Consider the following 18,404-nt stretch of genomic DNA (forward strand, 5'->3'; position numbering starts at 1 on the left):
CTATCCTCCATCTTGAGCTGGACATTAATTAATTGAAAGAAAAGTCACCCGTTAAATGCAGTGTGCATGGCCTTGTTTCTTCTTGCATGCATGCATGATGTGGGGGAAGTGTGACCGCAGCACACGATGTGCCAACTGGTGCTTGCGCAATGAGGGGGAAGTGTGATGGCGGCCCTCCCCCCCACATCCCACGCCACCCCGAGAGAGTTTCTAACTGACCCTGCATGTCCTCTGTTTTGTCAAGTTTGAAATGGCCAACCCTGAGGTCCTTTTTCTACTGGTCAAGGCAAAATTACCACTTATTTATAGTGCAAAGAAAAACTGTACTCAATGTACACATGGAAACAAATAAAGAAATGGAAACAATCTGACTGTGCAATGCAGAGAGGAAAGAAAAAGCAATGAAGAGCAAAAGTATGAGTCCTTAAATGAGTCCCTGATTGAGTTTGTCATTGAGGAGTCTGATGGTGGAGGGGTCGCAGCTCTTCCTGAACCTGGTGGTGAGAGTCTTGTGGCACCGATACCTCTTTGGTGTTGACAATCTTGTAACTTGATTGTTATTATACACAGGTCTGAAAGATTTTTCTTTGTGGAGTATACAGGTAGTTTCTTTGTGGTGTATACAGGTAGTTTCTATAGAATGTTTTCATAGTTTAAAGAAAATGACTGATATAAATCTATTCCTTAGCTAGTTGCTTAGGTTTCTGATGAAACTTTGCCCTCCTGCTCCATGACCACCTTTTTAATCTACTCTGAAGCTCACTCCATCCCTACATAGAGGCCTGCATGGAGGGATTATTGCTGCAAGAATAGTTTTCAGTTGATGTTAGGGAAGTAGGTGGGTGGGTGGGGGGGTGGGGGGGGGGCGGGGAATCTCAGAAAAGATTGCTGTTAAGATGACTGGTTAAACTGGTCAACCAAGATTTTGCTTCCTGAACACTTTTGGGTGTATTTTATGGATTTTGGTCTGCTGATCACATAAATCACCTTGAAATTTTCCTATCACGTACCATTTTTAGATATAACCTACTTTTGTGGATGGCCTGTCATTTTTTAAGCCTACTTCATGCACGGAAAACCATAAAGTCCATCATGTTATTGAAAATTCATTTTCTGCATTCACACTTGGACTTCTTCCCTGCTGCTCTTGGTACAGCCAGTGATGGACATGTTGAACGGTTTCACCGGGACATTGTGAGCATGGAAAAGTGTTTTCAGGGCTACTGCAATCCATCAATGCTGGCCGACTAATATTAAACACTGCCGTCAGATGCTGAGTGCAAACAAAAATTAGCGGCACAACATTTTTAGGTCAGTTTTCAACAACAATAATTCAATTAAACGTGTTTAATACAACCAAAGCTCATTTAATGTTTCTTCAAATTCCTGTGTGATACAGCAATTCTGAAATGATCTTTGTGTTCAGCTCGAAGTTTTCTATCATAAACCCTATGTTTTTTCAGGAAGCAGACCTTTTCAAAAAAATTGTTGTCTAGTATCAATCCAAGGTGTCTGGATTATTAGTCCCACAGTAGAAGCTGTGAAGCTTTGTATATTATCCAGTAACTCCATGAGCTGAGAGCATTAGATGGCGCACTCTACTTCCATCACCCAAAGAGTTTGAATCCAGCACAATGATTGCAAGTCACATCAAAGCTCTCCTGTAAGAATAAAGGGGAATGACTGTCAGATAACTTGAAGTCAAATCAAGCCAAGTTTATTGTCATCTAATTGTACAAGTACCATCTGACGAAACAGCGTTCTCCAATCCTTGATGCGAAACATACAGACATATAATGACATAACACACATATATCCAGACAAGCAATGCATCTGCAGGACAAGTATTTCATCTGTACAAATAAGTATTTATATATTGTTTCATGAATATCTCAGATGGATAGTGTGAGCAGTTCCTTTGGTCATTCAGCAGTTGCTTTGGTCATTCAGAAAAATCGCTTGTTCCCAATAAAAGGGTAATGGATCCCAAGACAGATAACTACAGATCTTTAAGTAATGAGAAACCTCATAAAAGATTTGCTGCTTTCAGCTGTCACAATTTATCAGTGATTCTTAGATGCAGGCAAGCCCCTGGTATCTTGAATCCATGCAACCAGCAGCCATAAGCAAAAGGCAAAAAAAAATCAAGGAAAATAAATGTTAAAAAAAATCAAAATAAATAAGAATAAAATAATAGGTAAAAAAATACATACATTTAAAATTATAGAAGCAAATGTTCTCTGAAGTAACATTAACCTTTGGTGAAGGTGGGAGCAAATATTCAGCCTTGGTCGTGGTTTGATCGAGGCAGCAGTTTGATTAAAGTTGTGTGAAACAGCAATGGTGTCACCCTGGATGAAGAGCTGGTTGATGCCGCTCGCCCTTGGGGTGACGCTCATAAAGTGTCTCCTTATACCTGCTCAGTAAGAGTCACCCTGATCAGAGGCTTTATCTGTTAACCTGGGGGAAGGGGGTAAATTGATAATGTTATCAGCATTAAATTCCAGCTTTATGTTCCTGTTAGGTTAAAAGGAGGGGCAAAAGGTTTGAGAGAGCCGTGGTTTTCAAAGAATATTGGAAACTTGGTTCGAATAAAAAGGGAGGCGTACATTAGATATAAGAAGCATGGAGTTAAGGAGATGTTTGAAAGATGCATTGAATGTAAGAGGAATCTTAAGAGAGGAATTAGGAAAGCTAAAAGAAGGTACGAGGAAACTATGGCAAGCAGGGTGAAAACTAATCCAAAAGAGTTCTACAAATATGTTAATGGTAAAAGGAAAGCTAGAGACAAAATTGGTCCCTTAGAAAATCAGAGCGGAAAACTGTGTGGAGCCTAGAGAAATGGGGGAGATATTGAACAGTTTCTTTTCTTCGGTATTCACTAAGGAGAAGGATATTGGGAAATGTGAGATAAAAAAAAAGTAAATTGGGTAAATATGGGGAATATAGAGATTACAAAAGATGTAGTTTTAGGGATTTTGAAGAATATAAAGGTGGATAAGTCTCCGGGACCAGACGGGATCTTCCCCAGGACATTGAGAGAAGTGAAGGAGGAAATAGCAGAGGCTCTGGCGGTAATTTTCCAAATGTCATTAGATATGGGGATAGTGCCGGAGGATTGGCGCATTGCGCATGTGGTTCCGTTATTTAAAAAGGGTTCAAGGAGGAAGCCTGGAAAATATCGGCCTGTAAGTTTGACGTCTGTGGTAGGTAAATTAATGGAGAAAATTCTTAGAGATAGTACTTATAAACATCTGGATAGACGGGGTCTGATCAGGAGCACTCAACATGGATTTGTGGTAGGAAGGTCATGTTTGACCAATCTGATTGAATTTTTTGAAGAGGTGACTAAGAATGTGGATGAGGGTAGCGCAGTGGATGTTGTCTATATGGACTTCAGTAAGGCCTTCGATAAGGTACCACATGGAAGGTTAGTTAGGAAGGTGCAGTCTTTAGGTATAAATTTTGAGATAGTCAAATGGATTGAACATTGGCTGAAAGGGAGAGGCCAGAGAGTGGTAGTGGATAATTGTCTGTCAGGTTGGAGGCCGGTGACCAGTGGTGTGCCTCAAGGATCTGTATTGGGCCCATTGTTGTTTGTTATATACATTAATGATCTAGATGATGGGGTGGTGAATTGGATTAGTAAATATGCAGACGATACTAAGATAGGTGGAATAGTGGATAATGAAGAAGGTTTTCAAGGATTACAGAGGGATTTGGGCTGCTTAGAAAAGTGGGCTGAAAAATGGCAGATGGAATTTAATGCTGATAAGTGTGAGGTGCTTCATTTTGGTAAGAAGAATCAGAACAGGACATACGTGATAAATGGGAGAGCATTGATGAATACAGAAGAGCAGAAAGATTTAGGAGTAACGGTACATCGTTCCCTGAAGGTAGAAACTCACGTGAATAGGGTGGTGAAGAAGGCTTTTAGTATGCTGGCCTTTATCAATCATTGCATGGAATATAGGAGTTGGGAGGTGATGTTGAGATTGTATAAGACGTTGGTGCGGCCTCATTTGGAGTTCTGTGTGCAGTTCTGGTCACCTAATTATAGGAAGGATATAAACAGAGTGGAGAGAGTGCAGACAAGGTTGACCAGAATGTTACCTGGGTTTAAGCATCTAGAGTATAGGGAGAGATTGTACAGATTAGGTCTTTATTCTTTGGAGCGTAGAAGGTTGAGAGGGGATTTGATAGAAGTATTTAAGATTATGAAAGGGATAGACAGAGTGGATGTGGATAGACTATTTCCGTTAAGAGGAGGAAAGATTAAAACAAGAGGACATGAGTTAAGAATGAAGGGGCAGAGGTTTAGAGGTAACATGAGGCGGACCTTCTTTACTCAGAGAGTGGTAGCCGTGTGGAATGAGCTTCCGGGAGAAATAGTGGCGGCGGAGTCAATTGTATTATTTAAGAAAAGGTTGGACAGGTCTATGGATGAGAAGAAGATGGAGGGTTATGGGCATTGTGCAGGGAGGTGGGACTAGAGAGGGGTGTTTGGTTCGGTGTGGACTAGAAGGGCCTAATGGCCTGTTTCCGTGCTGTAATTGTTATGTTATGTTATTGTTCATCTTTTGGGTGGCCCTGTGGAGGGAAGGAACCTGCAAATGCAGCGATGGCTAAATGTTTTCAAAGAATGTGACCGAAAATAAAGTAAAATGCTTTAAGGACTATTAATTCAGTACAATATTCTTGTCTTTTTCAACTGCTTATTCTTAATGCAGGTGTATTAGTTTGGCATTATACACTTACCAATCCACATAGATGCCGGATACCACGGGTTTTACTGTATTAAAATTGTCTCTGGAATGAAAGCTACAATTGAGATCAAAGATTTTAAGAAAAAGTGTGAGAATGATTTGGGGAGGTAGAGGGAAAGGTAATTTAGTATTATTTTTAGATCAAAGCATTATCTATCATCTAAATAAATTTCTAGCACTTAGAAATTAATGGATAAATCAAGTTAGGCAGCATGAATGCATTAAAGCCAAGGTATATTTGCCAAAGTATTGAAATTCATGAAGGAGTGGCTAATTATGTGGATAAAATTAATAAAACCGTATGAAAGGACAGTTGCATTTTGACCATTTTAAAGAAGGAAGTAGTGCAATAAATCAATTGTGATAACTTTTTCCGTGACATTTTCTCAACCATTTTCTCAATGTCAGTGCACAGATATTATTGCCCCAATACAAAATATTGGATTCATCAGAAGGGTGTTTTGGATCGGAAACTATCATCATGAGAAAAAATTGGAGCAGACAAGGTTGAGAGGAGCATTTCTGTTATTTCTAAAAACTTACAATATTGAAGTGGGATAAACATTTTTTTAACATATTGGCTTGTTGGAGCAGGATGCTTTGCTCTAGAGTCAGAATTGATTGTCATGAACAAGTCATGAAATTTGTTTTCCACAGCAGCTTTACAGAATAAATATTGCAATAAAAACTACATTTATAAACAATAAATAGTGCAAGAAAACAAGATGAAATGAGGTCGTGTCTGTGGTTCATTGTCCATTCAGGAATCTGATGGCAAAAGGGAAAAAGCTGTCCTTGTGCTGTTGAGCGCTCGTCTTCAGGCTCCTGTACCTTTTTTCTGATGGTAGCAGAGTGAAGAGGGCATGGCCTGGATAGTGCACGTCCTTGAGGTTAGAGGCTGTTATCTTAAGACCCAGCCTCTTGTAGATGTGCTTGTACCCATGACGTCACAGGCTGAGTTAACAGCCCTCTGGAGTATTTTCCTGTACCAGGCAGTGACACAATCAAACAGAATGCTCTGCATGGGACACCTGTAGAAATCTTTGAGAGTGTTTGGTGACCTATCAAACCTCCTCCAAAAGAGTGCGGTTTATTACAAGACCATGATCAAGATCAAAATATAAGACTCCTCAAGCCTACTCTGCCATGCAATAAGATCATGTCTGATCCTATTCCTCAAGTCTATGTTCTCGAATTCTTGCACGTACTCGTGAGTGTAAACTAAATCTAATCAATCTCTCCTGAACATTCTACTTCAAATCGCTGATTCTTGCTGTGGTCCCCCAAGGTATTTGCTTTGAAAAGTCTGGTTTTGGGAAAACTGTTCTCTCCAATCCTTTTGGGTTAAGATTTGCTGAGTTCATTTTGCCCTAATTATTTTGATTTTATATAATGTGTTTTAGAGGGCTGAGAAGATGGTCTTCAGTTAATAAGTGGTAAAGGAGTACTGTCCATGTTTACAAATTTGGTGTAGTTTTTAAAATGTTGAGGTACAGAAACCAACAATTATGTATGGAAAAATCTTTAATGATGTCTGGACAGTTCAGGTAGTCATTAAATAAAAAGGCAAGACTCTGGACTTAATAACTGCCAGCATAACATGTAAAAGCAAGAGAGCTGTGTTGTGTTTAGACATCACCGAGGTTACGAGGAGTATTGCCTTGATGAGAACACAGTCCCCCACTACCACAAATTTTGCAGTCGAGTATCCCGCATTTGGGGACATCGCAGGCGTCAGCACACCCGAAGTGCAATGGGATAGCCTCGTCCTGGGAGATCGGCCATCATGACCACCGATTCTCCCCTGCCAGGTAAGTATGCTAGAATTTTACCTGGGGTGGCAAACAGTAGCTATGTGGCAAGACTGAAGAAACTGATTGATTTTCTTGAACATGAAAAGGGATAGGGAGAGAATTATTCAGTGTCCAGAATTAAGAATGAATTGGAGAGAGAAAGCAGGGAGAATGTGGTTCATTTACTGAAAGATTAGTATTCAGAGAACAATAAGCAAATTGACAAAATAAACTGAGTTAATATAAGAGAAAGTTTAAAAAAAGATTGAGTTCTTAGTATCTGGAAAGTCCCAGGCAGTAATGATAATGAATGAAAACTTAAAAGCATGGAAATTGCTCACGTTGTTATTGAGTTTGATATCTCTTGTGTGTTATTTACATACCTCAGCATTGCTGGGTTTGACAAAATGGTCAAGTAACTCTCACCAAACATTTGAGTTTATTGAAACAAAGAGAATATGACCCCCTTCCTTTGGTTTCATCAGTGTTTCAATGAAGGGCAGCAATCTGTAAACAACTGTCAAACAGTAGAAGCAAAAGCAAAATACTGCAGAATCTGGAGATTAAAGGGATGAATGAATTTATTGTCAATACCTAAGTACCCTATACAGATGTAACAATAGTCTTACTTGCTCTAGCTTCCCAAGTACATGATTCACACCAACAGCTATTTAAGTATAATTAAGGCACAACTGCCACGAAGAGAAAAAAGACAATAAATATAAAAGAAGTTAACAAATAATAATCACAGTTGCCCAGTTATGCAAAATATAGGCTCTGTCAGTTATCAGACAGATCTTTGTTGTTGGAGTAGTGTTATAGTTAGGCTTTTATGGGGAGCCTCGATCCGCAAGGACCCCACCAACCAGGCCATATCCTCTTCACTCTGCTACCATTGGGAAAAGGGTACAGGTCCGTGAAGACGAGCACTCAACAGGACAAAGGCAGTTTCTTCCCCTCTGCCATCAGTCCTAAATTAACAATGAACCACAGACATTGCCCTTTGACTTTTTCTTTCACTACAGGTATTTTTTATTTATTTTGTAAGATGGATTATATGAATGTTTGCACTTCAATAGCGCCCACAAAACACCAAATTTCGTGGGCATTTTCAAGACAATAATTTCTGATTCTGGGATTCACGAGCCTGATGGTTCTTGAACCGAGTGGTACCAGACTTCAGGCTTGTGTACCTTGTGACTGAAGGTGGCCGTGCAAATGTGCATCTTAAAACAAAACAAACTTGGAGAGAAAAGGCAGCAGCTGTAGGGAGAGATACTTCATGTTTCAACTCGGTGACCTATCAACAGAATTGTACAACGTTAGAGAGGAAGCAGATCTCGAATTACAGAGAAGAGGAGGAAAAGAAGAAAATAACAGAATGGAAGGTCAAGGACAGGCCAGGAGGCGGGGAGACAAAATTATTAAACAAGGCAGAAAGAGCTACAAAAGTTGAGGTTTAAAAACTATCTTTTCAGCTTGAATACTAAAAGTTTAATTTACAAATGTATGTTTCAAAAAGTTTGAAGCATTCTCCAGAGGACAGATGTTGAATAGCAATCTTAATCCAGGTGTTTAAGATATTAAAGGACCCGAATGAGTAGATGCAGAGGAATGGTTTTCTCTGCTGGGAGGGAACTCCAAACAAAGGCAGCACTATCTTTAAACTAGAGTCAGGCCACTCAGAGGAAATGAGGAAGCACTTTTCCATACACAATTGATGGAGATGTGGAACATTCTCTCTCTCTCTCTCTCTCTCTCTCTCTCTCTCTCTCTCTCTCCCTCTCCCATTTGGAGATATTAAGGGGTGATCCAAATCAGAGCAGAGATCAATATATCTATGTTAGATTAGTGAATTAAGGAACAAGGAGAAAAGACAATGAAATGTGGTACGGATTTAGTTAAGTGGTGGAGCAAGGTCAAAAGGATAAATAGCTCTTTTGTGTTCTTATGTTTTTATAGTCCTAAAATCCATTTTACAAGAAACATTTCTTTGCTTTTAAAACATTCCATGGTATTTGCCACATAGGGATCAGTTTGGAACATTCGCCTCTCGATAACAAGGCCATGGGTTAAAGCTCACTGTCAGGGTTGACGTGCTCAGTTCAGACCGACACTGCATGGAGCTACATTGTCAGAGCCATTGGCATTTGAACTTTGCCTTGTGAGGCTTTGTTTGGAAAGATATTGTAAATCCCAAGATAATATTGAAGAAGACTGGTGAGCTTGTCTTAGCCTATCTCCCTCACTTGTTCAAAAAAAGGAGTCAACAAATCATATTTTAAAAATGTTTTATCATGTCGGTATTATTAATGCCTCAGTTTTATTTATAAAATAAGCATTTGGACGGTTGACATATTTTCTTAAAATAAGACCATTTGTCCCATTGAACCTTTGCTAACCTCTAAAGTCCTTCCCATCAGACCCTTTCCTCCTCTTATACCTCTGTAACCTAGTGTTTCTCACATGCCCATCAAACCCCCCCCCCCACCAGATTCTGTACACTTACACTAAATGGCATGTACAGCAGCCTGTTGACTTTCCAGCCAGTCCTCAGGTTATGGCAGGAAAATGGAGCACCGGAGAACTCCAGGCAGGCACAGGCAGAACATACCAATACCAAACAGAACAATCAGAGATTAGGATCAAAACTTGGTAACTGGAGCTGGGTGACAACAGTACTACCTCCTGCAAAGCTGTGCGGGCTTAATTTGTGGCACTTTGGATGAGATGCTGAAAAGTGGTTTGGTTGTAGTTAAAGTAGGTTGTACCTTGGATTTAATTCCCTCCAACTCCATTGCTTGAGAAAATCCATCAATGACACAGAATCTTCAAGCTCTCCTTTGCATCCTCCCAAAGATCAATATAAATCCGAAAAAAATTGCAGACGTTGGAAATCTGAATTAAAAGCAGAAAATGCTTGAAATACTCGGCATGTCAGGCAGTGTCCATGGACAGAGAGGCAGTTAACATTTCAGATCTGATAAAGGGCCTTTGACCCAAAGCATTAACGTTATTTCTTTTTCCGCAGATTCTGTCTGATTATCACCAGCATGTTTTGCTTCTGTCGCCAAAAGATAGATGTTTGATCCTGTTTTAACAGAGGTGCAGAATTCATAGAAGTTTAAGCAAAGAATTGCAGCGTCCATGGATAGAAATGGTTTCTCAACATCTTGAGTCGATATCCCCTATCTTTGATAAAAAGGTAAAATTACATATGTGTAAGGGGGGAAAGAAGCTGGAGAAAGGGCCCAGAGGTGATAGGGCAAATGATGTGAGAGGTGAACCAGAATCAGAATTTATTGTCATGAACATGTCACAAAATTAGTTGTTACGTGGCAGTGTCACAGTGCAAATGTTGCAATAAAAATTACATTTAAATCAGTGCACGAATAAGAGAAAGTGAGGTAGTGTTTGTGGTTCATTGTCCATTCACAAATCTGAAGGCAGAGAAGAAGCTGTCCTTCTGCCACTAGGGATTTGTTCTGAGGCTCCTGTACCTTTTTCCTGATGGTAGCAGTGTGAAGAGGGCATAGCCTAAGTGGTGAGGGTCCTTACGTTCTGCTTTCTTAAGGCACCCCCTTTTGTAGATGTCCTTGTTGGTGAACAGGCCAAGTTCACCACTCCCTGTAGTTTTTTTTCTTGTCCAGTCCATTGGCCCTACCATACCAGACAGTGATGCAATCGGGCAAAATGCTCTCCACGGGACACCTCTAGAAATTTACAAGTCTTTGGTGACATACCAAATATCCTCAATCTCCTGATGAAGTATAGCCACCGGCGAGCCTTCTCCGTGATGGTGTCAACGTGAAGCCCCAGGATAGATTTTCAGAGGTGGCGAATCTAGAGAAGAAACAGATAGCGGAAAAACCATGAGGAAGACTGGGGAAGAAGTGATAGAAAAATTGAGTTCAGGAATAGATAAAGAAGAGATGGAAATAGTAAAATCATATGGGGGTGGGGGTTAACATAAAATTAGAAAACTCAATTTTATGCCGTTAGTAAAAACACAATGCTGGAGAAACTCAGCTGTTCAAACAGTACACTTTAGAGAGCAAAGATAAAGATACAGAACTGATGTCTCTGTCTTGAGCCCTTCATCAAGATATAAAAAATGTAGGCAAAATGGTGGGGAGGAGGGGCAGAGGGAGGAGCATAGTCCCAAAGGCAGGAGATAATAGGTGGATGAGGAAGGGTGGGCACAACAGCCAGCAGGGGGAGGCAGGATGACTCTGTGAATGGAGAGGGAAAGGGGTGGAGAGCTGAAGGAAAGAAGACAAAGGGAAATGGAAGGGAGAGCGAACAGAGAGGAGGCTAGTAGAAACTGGAAAAGTTGATCTTAACGCCATCCTTTTGGAAAGTGGGAAAATCAAGTGTTGCTCCTCCAATTTGCAGGTGATCTTTGTGGGACAGTACATGAGGACATGTACAGGCATGTCAGCATGGGAGTGGGGCGTGGAACTGAAGTGGCTGGCCTCTGGGAGATCTTTTTATGCCTACTCTGCTAGGGTTAGTGTCGGCTGGGTCTCTGGATGTGAGATAGCACCCCAGAAGAAGTAAGAATATGTTGGTTGTTTCTTTTTATTTGTACTGAGTTGCATGTGAGCATAATGCCAAAACAATTGCACTTCCCACAGACCTTTAATACTAAGCATATCCCTTTGGCTTAGTTGTAAATAACAGATTGAGTTCCAGATGAAGGGCAGTTGAAGTTTGCCAGTAACAAGAAGATAATCCTTCAGGTGATAACAAATAATTTCAGAGTCAAGTTTCAGAGATTTGTAAGAACAGAGAGGGGTCACTAACTCAACACTGACTGGACCTTTCAGTAAATGAATCCCAGCCTCTCATTCTAGTGCTCAATTTCATCACCATCCAGCTCGTGGCTAAAGGCTGCCTGCATTAGTTATCTTCCTGTGGCATCCCAGAAGATTTCTTATGGTGTGAATCTTTACCCCGACTTTCCTGTTACCTCCAAACTTTCCATATTTTTAACTTGCACGGATGACTTGCATTTCCACTGCACATTGAAAAGAGTAAAACATACTAAAATGCTGAATCATCATCGAATTATCCAGTGTAGAAACCATCGCTTCGGTCCACCCCTTCTATCTCTCTACCAGGCCCCGTGACAAGTCTTAGAGTGATAAACAAAAGTCTGTGGACGTTGTAATTGTAGTAAAAAAACTCAGAACTGCTGGAGGAACTCAGTAGGTCGCGCAGTATCCAAAGGAGGTAAAGGTATATTAGTGACATTTCAGGCCTGAGCCCTTCTTCAAGGGATGAGCAAAGGACCCTGCCTGCTTTTTCCTCTACCTTGACAAAGGGCCCAGGCCCGAAATGTTCGTGATATATCTTTACCTCCTATGGGCACTGCCAGACTTGCTGAGTTTCGCCAGCATTTCCGTGTTTTTACTGTGCTGTGTCAAGTCTTACTCACAGCAGGTGTTGTAGTTCTAACCTGATCTGTCGGGGCTGTGGGAACATGCGGGGCTTATTTCATCATTCACTTGGATCTACATCTGTCTGGTGAGTTTGAGCTCTGATGCTTACGTGCATGGATAAATGCATTTTTTTGTCTGCTATTAACAGCATAATTCTATTGAATGCTTCACTGGAAACTTAGAAGAAATGGTCACAAGAATAATCACTGCACAGCCAACAGAATTCTTAGTTAAAAAGAAAAGCGCAAAAGCTACAGATGCTGGGATATTAAATGACCACCACACACACACACACACACACACACACACACACACACACACACACACACACACCGATTTTAAATGTACACGTTCATTCATAATGTGGATAATGATTATTGAAGTGGTGTAACTCCATGTCCACAATTTACTAGATCTCTTGTCCATGATTATCAGTCAGTAGTGATAATCCATCTGAATGCAGTGGATAACACTGGACAACAATTTTTTTCAAAAGGTTTGCTTCCTGAAAAAGAAATGAGGATTATAGTAGACAGCTTCAAGTTGAAGACAGATAATTTCAGATTTGCTGTAATACGTAGGAAGTTGGAGAAACAGTAAAAAGAACTTTTATTGAATGATTCATCGTATAAAGACGCTGACACCTTGTGTTGGTTCAACTGACCTAAAAATGTTCTGCCGCTGATTTTCATTTATACTCAGCATCTGATGCCTCTCCTGTCAGTGTCCCAACCGTGGTCGGCCAGCATTGGTGGATTCTAGTAGCCCTGATACCGCTTTTCCATGGTCACAATGTCCTGGTGAAACCTTTCACCGTGTTCGTCACTGACTGCACCGAGATCAGCGGGGAAGACGTCCAAATGTGAAAGCAGAAAATGAAGTTTCAATAACACGTTGCACTTTATAGTCTTGCATGCTTGAAGTGGACTTAAAATATGACAGGAAATCACATAGATAGGTTAAAAAAAATTTAAACTGTCTGTGAAAGGAAAATTTTGACTTTCATAAAATGGACCCAAAGGTGTCCAGTGTAATGCAAAGGGAAGAATTTCACAAGATGATAGAGGCTGTTAAAGTCGACTTGCATGTGTTACCATTGCCTGCCGCACCCACAAATAATACCAGATTTGCTCTGTACTCTTTTTGCTTCCTAAAAGGGGCTATTATGCACTAGAATAAAGATTCCCTTGTGCTTGACACCTCAATGGGAAATTCAGTGAACAGCAATTGAAACTTTCCAGACTGTCAGATGTGGGTTTCAAGAAATGTAGTGCCTAAAGAGGTTCTCTGCACTTTTTTTTGGCAGAACAAGCTGAGGGGGCAAAATAGGCTTCTCCTCTTGCTGAAACAGGGAGGCTTCCAAAGCTGGATTCAATGCTTCATCAGTGTGAAATATGGAAATCCATGAAAGACTTAGCCTATGAGATGATCTCTTGGGCATTAGTTCAAGGTTCCTTTTATTGTCATGTAATATAGTAAAAAAAAACAGTATCCAGAACCTGTGGGGAATGATAGAAGCCGGTTATTGAATTTGCTGGTTGCTTGAGATTCTGTATTGCGTGGATTGGTGAACTGACTACTAGAGAATGGCAATGTTAAACATTTGTATTTTTTACATTTATTTTCTGTGATTTCTTTGCCAGTGGCTTGAGGCTGCTGGCTGCTTGAATTCCAGATAACAGGGATTTTACTGTTATACATAAAAATGTAATATACATGAATAAATATATATTAAATGAAATCAACATTTGCCTACCACAAGGCAAACAAAGAGTCACAATTAGTATTGCCCAGTACCCCTAACATTAAGAGAAAGAGAAACAAAAGAGATTCCCTTCAGACACACCAAGTGTCCGTGGATTCACCTCCAGCATTCCTGCAACTCTTCATCCACACAGATCCCTACTCGAGCCATTGGCAACCTGAACTCCAGGTCAAAACCTCCGATACAATCAGGAAGCCTTCAGCGCCCAAGGCCTTTGAGAGCCCTTTCTTGCTCTCATCAACCTCTCGACTCCCAGTTCCGACACCTAGTTCCCATGGGCCAGTCTCCAGCAGCACACAGCCTGTGGGGGTCCTATGAATGCAAGACGCCAGCAGCCCAAAGCCTGAATGGGTCCTTCAGATGCTGAGCCCCTTTCTGGTCCGCTGCCATGGGCACCTTCCCGATAGGGTTTTTTTTCCCATGCTATTTGTTCTCAATAGAATTGTTCTTGCCATTTATGGTGCCCTGCGCTGGTCTGGTGCTCCCCCAGAGCCTGCAATCACAGTACGCCGTACATCACAGGCACCACTATCTTGGGCAGAGCCCCATAGTTGAAGGATTTTAAAATATAACATTAATAGCTCCTTCAATAGGCAATTTAAAGCCTGCAGGCAGCTGTCAGATCATGACCAGGCAGTAAGGCTGTGAAGCAGTGTTGCGTCTCCGCTCCCCACCCTCCCAGCTCCACACCAGAGGCAGTGCTGCCATTACAGCCGCTTTGCAGTGCCGCCATATTTAGTTCCCAGACCAGAACATGCAACCACCCTCTGTGATTTTAAAATATCTTTCTTCAGTGCAGAAAATCAATACCTCATCTGGGAACGCAGCAAGGACTCTGCTTTGGAGGCTTGTCCGCAATGGGGTAAAGGGCTTGCGAAGCTGGCAGTCTGGTCTCCAGATGCCCCCCTCAAGTCATGATAAGGAATTTCTTCTGGCGCGCTCTTTGTTGCACAAGCACAATCTATCTCAAAGATCTAGCTTGATTTCAGCTGCAAGACATTCTCTCTTTCAAGCACATGAACTGAGGAACATTACTGGCAGGTGTCACCAGGGGTGCGCACTAATTCTTTTAGGTGCCGGAGCTACACCTGAAACGACAACAAGGAAGTGCTGGAGCGTCCCCATGAGGTGCCCGGGAGCGGCCTCCTGAGGTGCTGGAGCAGCCCTCTGGTGAGCTCTGGCAGTACTGCACCCCCTGGGTGTCACAAAAGTTTGCCTATAATTGCTCCTGGCACCGTCACCTGTATTAATCCATGAACCTGAGCTGACGAGGGAGACCAATTTTGATTTAAAAATTAGAATGGTCGTCCATCATTTTGTCGCAACCTTGGCTGAAAACTAAATATTTTTTTTCAGTATTCTGATTTATCGACACGGAGCATTGCTATCCACTCAGCCTCCACTTTTATAATGACGCCCAATGTGTTGATAACATCCCGACACACTCTGCCCCAACAATTCCACCCTCTGCTCACTGTGACCACAAAGAGGATTCGCTAGATAGTCACTTAAGGGATGGGAAAATATGAATGGTTTTAGTCATCGTCTTGCAGATCATCTTATAATTTATTCCAGTGTTTGCTAACTTTGGAGACACAAGAAACTGCAGATGATGTCATCTGGAGCCACAACCCTAATTACTGTAAAAATGCAGTGGGTCAAACAGCATCGATAGAGGCGAAAGGATGGTCACAACCCTGCATCAAGACAGAGAGTATAGAAGGAAGATATTCAGTACATAGAAGTTAGTGGGAACAGTGAGACCGTGGCAAGTTGGTGATGGGGGGAACCTGATGAGGGAAATGATGAGCAGCCAGAGGCTGGCGGGGGACAGGTGGGAACAGAGAAGGGGCAAAATTAGGCAAATGGAACAGTGGCGGGAGGGAAGGGAGATCATAGAGACAGCGGCTGCTAAGTGATAGGGAGGGCCGGATAAGGGGGGGATTAACAAGCAAATGCAACCAAGTAGGGAGGGATCAGAAAGTTAAACTCAGGGAGAAGTAACGCAGGTGGATGTTAGTCGGATGGAACCAGGAGGAGAGTAATGAGTGCAGGAGTGATGGTAAAGATTAATAAAGCTTGAGAGATCTTGGGAGGACTGTAGAAGTGGGAAAGGAAAACAATGGTATGGATGACATGAGATTGTAAAACTCTATGTTCATCCCAAGTGGAATATGAGGAGTTGTTCTCGTTTGTGTTTGGCATCACTGGTAAACGCTCTTCAACAGGAAGGTTTTCCATTTGTATGGTGTTTCACATGGCATCTCAGTGAAACTCCCTTCAACTCTTAGTATGTAGGCACTAATCAAACTAGTTGGCTTACAGCAACATTAAAATAGTGACAAGCTCGTCTAATTTGTGATGATGGATAGGAGAAGAATAAATATCAGGCTTGTTTAATGCGATGAATTCCCCAAATATTGTCTGGAACTTTTTAACACCCATCCAAGAGAATGTGGGGAATCTGTTTAATGGCTCATCCAAAAGATTGCAATTATTGCTCTGGAATGGTCTAACACACTTTTCCACACATTGTCTACTAATAGACAATGCCCAATATTACACGCAGGGACAAGATCTGGTACTGGAAGGAAATAAGCAGAAAGGAGATTGGGAAGATATTATATGTGTGACTGAGAGGAGGTTATGGTGCAGTCTTTGAGAGATCTGAAGAGCCACGCAGGACATCTCTGGTAGTGAAGGCTGATTGTGAGGGATGCAAGGGGTGAGAATGCCATGAAAATATTGTTTGTGCATATTTGCTTGAGTCTTTTAAAATAAAATATTCAAAAAAAAAAAGAATGGAGCATACATGAGGTGCCAGATGTCTAAACATACTTCTATTTTGTGTTTCTACATACAATTCCATTTTCTTGCCAGAAATTTACCAGAGGGAAACTATTGGAGAATATTTTCTGACAGTTTCCTTGATAGTAGTTCAGGTAGAGACCTTTTAATCACAGAAACAGACCTCAACCCTCCGGTTAAGACCATCTCCAACGTTCAAGCCCTGAACCCATGACTTGTTTATGTGCATTGGAGAACAGTGATGACATTGACCTTGGAGCATGAGAAGGTTCTAGAATTCAGAACAGAATTCACTGAATCACTTTACACATGTACAAGGTTGCATTTAGTTCTTTCTAAGGCTAAATGCAACCTTGTGCCTGCAAGATTTGTTTCAGTAAATTCTGATTGTGTTCAGCAATCAGGAATCAAATATATTTTTAATCGGTAAGTCATAGGATTGTACGGAACAATGAAATTTGTATGTCTTCTTGCTCTGAAGGTGGTTATGATGTAGAACTTACTGCCTTGTAGGAGTGATAGAAACGGAATCAGTCAGAGTTTTCTAAAGAAATTGGATTTGGAATTGAATTGCAAGAATATGGTGGGGGCAAAACAGCATTGTGCTGAGCAGATGATTCCACAAGGAGCCTGCATGGACTCAGCTCTTCTCCCGTTCTATAATGACTGTCAGAGTGAAAAAAGCTCCTACAACTTTCTCTTAATTTTTCCATTAGAGTTATGGATGCACCCAGCATAGAACAGGTCCTTCAATCCAACTAGTCCATGCTGACCAGTATGGTATTCTGGGCCAATCCCGTTTGTCTGCACGCAGTCACTACCCCTCTAAGATCCATCCTATCCAAAAATCTGTCCAATTTATTTTTGAATGTGGTTATTGTGCCCAGTTCTCCAGTTTCCTCTGGCAGCTCATTCCAGATACGGACTATGAGTGAAAATATTGCCTCTTCCATCCATTTTACCTCTCAGCTTCAATCATCCATGCCACTCTTGTTTGTGTAGACTTCTAAAAGGTCACCTCTCAGTCTCCTTTGCTCTAGGGAATAAAGACCTTTTCAACTCAACCTCACCCCATAAATTCAACCCCTTCAATCCCTGCAACATCCTAGTAAATCTTCTCTGCACCCCTTCCAATTAATTGGCGTCATTCCTCCAGGTGTCAATTTATCTATCTATTCATTAGCCAGTGGAAACAATCTTCCTTGACTCAAAAATCCTCACTAATCATTCATACCTTTATTAATTTACTCTTTTACAAATGAATCAACCCATTTTTATTTAAAATTATTCGCATGACTACCCTTGTCCCTTCTATCTCTTCAGCAAATCCTCTTGGATTGTAGATATATTTAAAATGAATATATACTTAAAATAGTTTAATTTATGTTGCCCAAAATTAGGTAACAATTCTGACAGTCTCATGAAAGTTTTTTTAGATAATGTGAGCTGTAAACTTTGAATAGTTGCAGCAGAGCAGATTTTTGAAACAGGCATATGTGCTCAACTCGTGTTGAAAGGGGTATAGCTCACATCTCTTAATAGAAAGGCATGACTAACCCATTCATTAATGTTCCCTAATGATGATTTAAAAAGTTAGAAGATAAACTCAGTTTGCAAGAAGGGCGACGTGGAGCAGGTTGGATATTTTAGTGCTGCTGTCTCCATGCTCCTCAGGTGCTGTCTGTAAATTTTCCCTGTGATTGCATGGATTTCCTTCGGGTCTACTACGATATCTCAAGGACAAGTTGGTAGGTCAATTGTAAATGAACTCTTAATGTAGAGAAGTGGCAAAATGAATCAAAGGACAGATGATTCCTCCTGTGAGAGA

At 41.1% G+C, this 18,404-nt stretch overlaps 1 protein-coding gene and 1 pseudogene across 5 annotated transcripts in view; one reads left to right on the forward strand and one right to left on the reverse strand.

The window, feature by feature from the left end:
* Nucleotides 1-18,404, forward strand: part of mdfi (MyoD family inhibitor) — a 92,515-nt gene that overhangs the window by 58,768 nt on the left and 15,343 nt on the right. The window lies entirely within an intron of this gene.
* LOC138765558 (U1 spliceosomal RNA) lies at nt 6,413-6,585 on the reverse strand (annotated as a pseudogene).

This window comes from Narcine bancroftii, chromosome 5, assembly GCF_036971445.1.
Source record: "Narcine bancroftii isolate sNarBan1 chromosome 5, sNarBan1.hap1, whole genome shotgun sequence".
In the NCBI taxonomy this organism is placed as follows: domain Eukaryota; kingdom Metazoa; phylum Chordata; class Chondrichthyes; order Torpediniformes; family Narcinidae; genus Narcine; species Narcine bancroftii.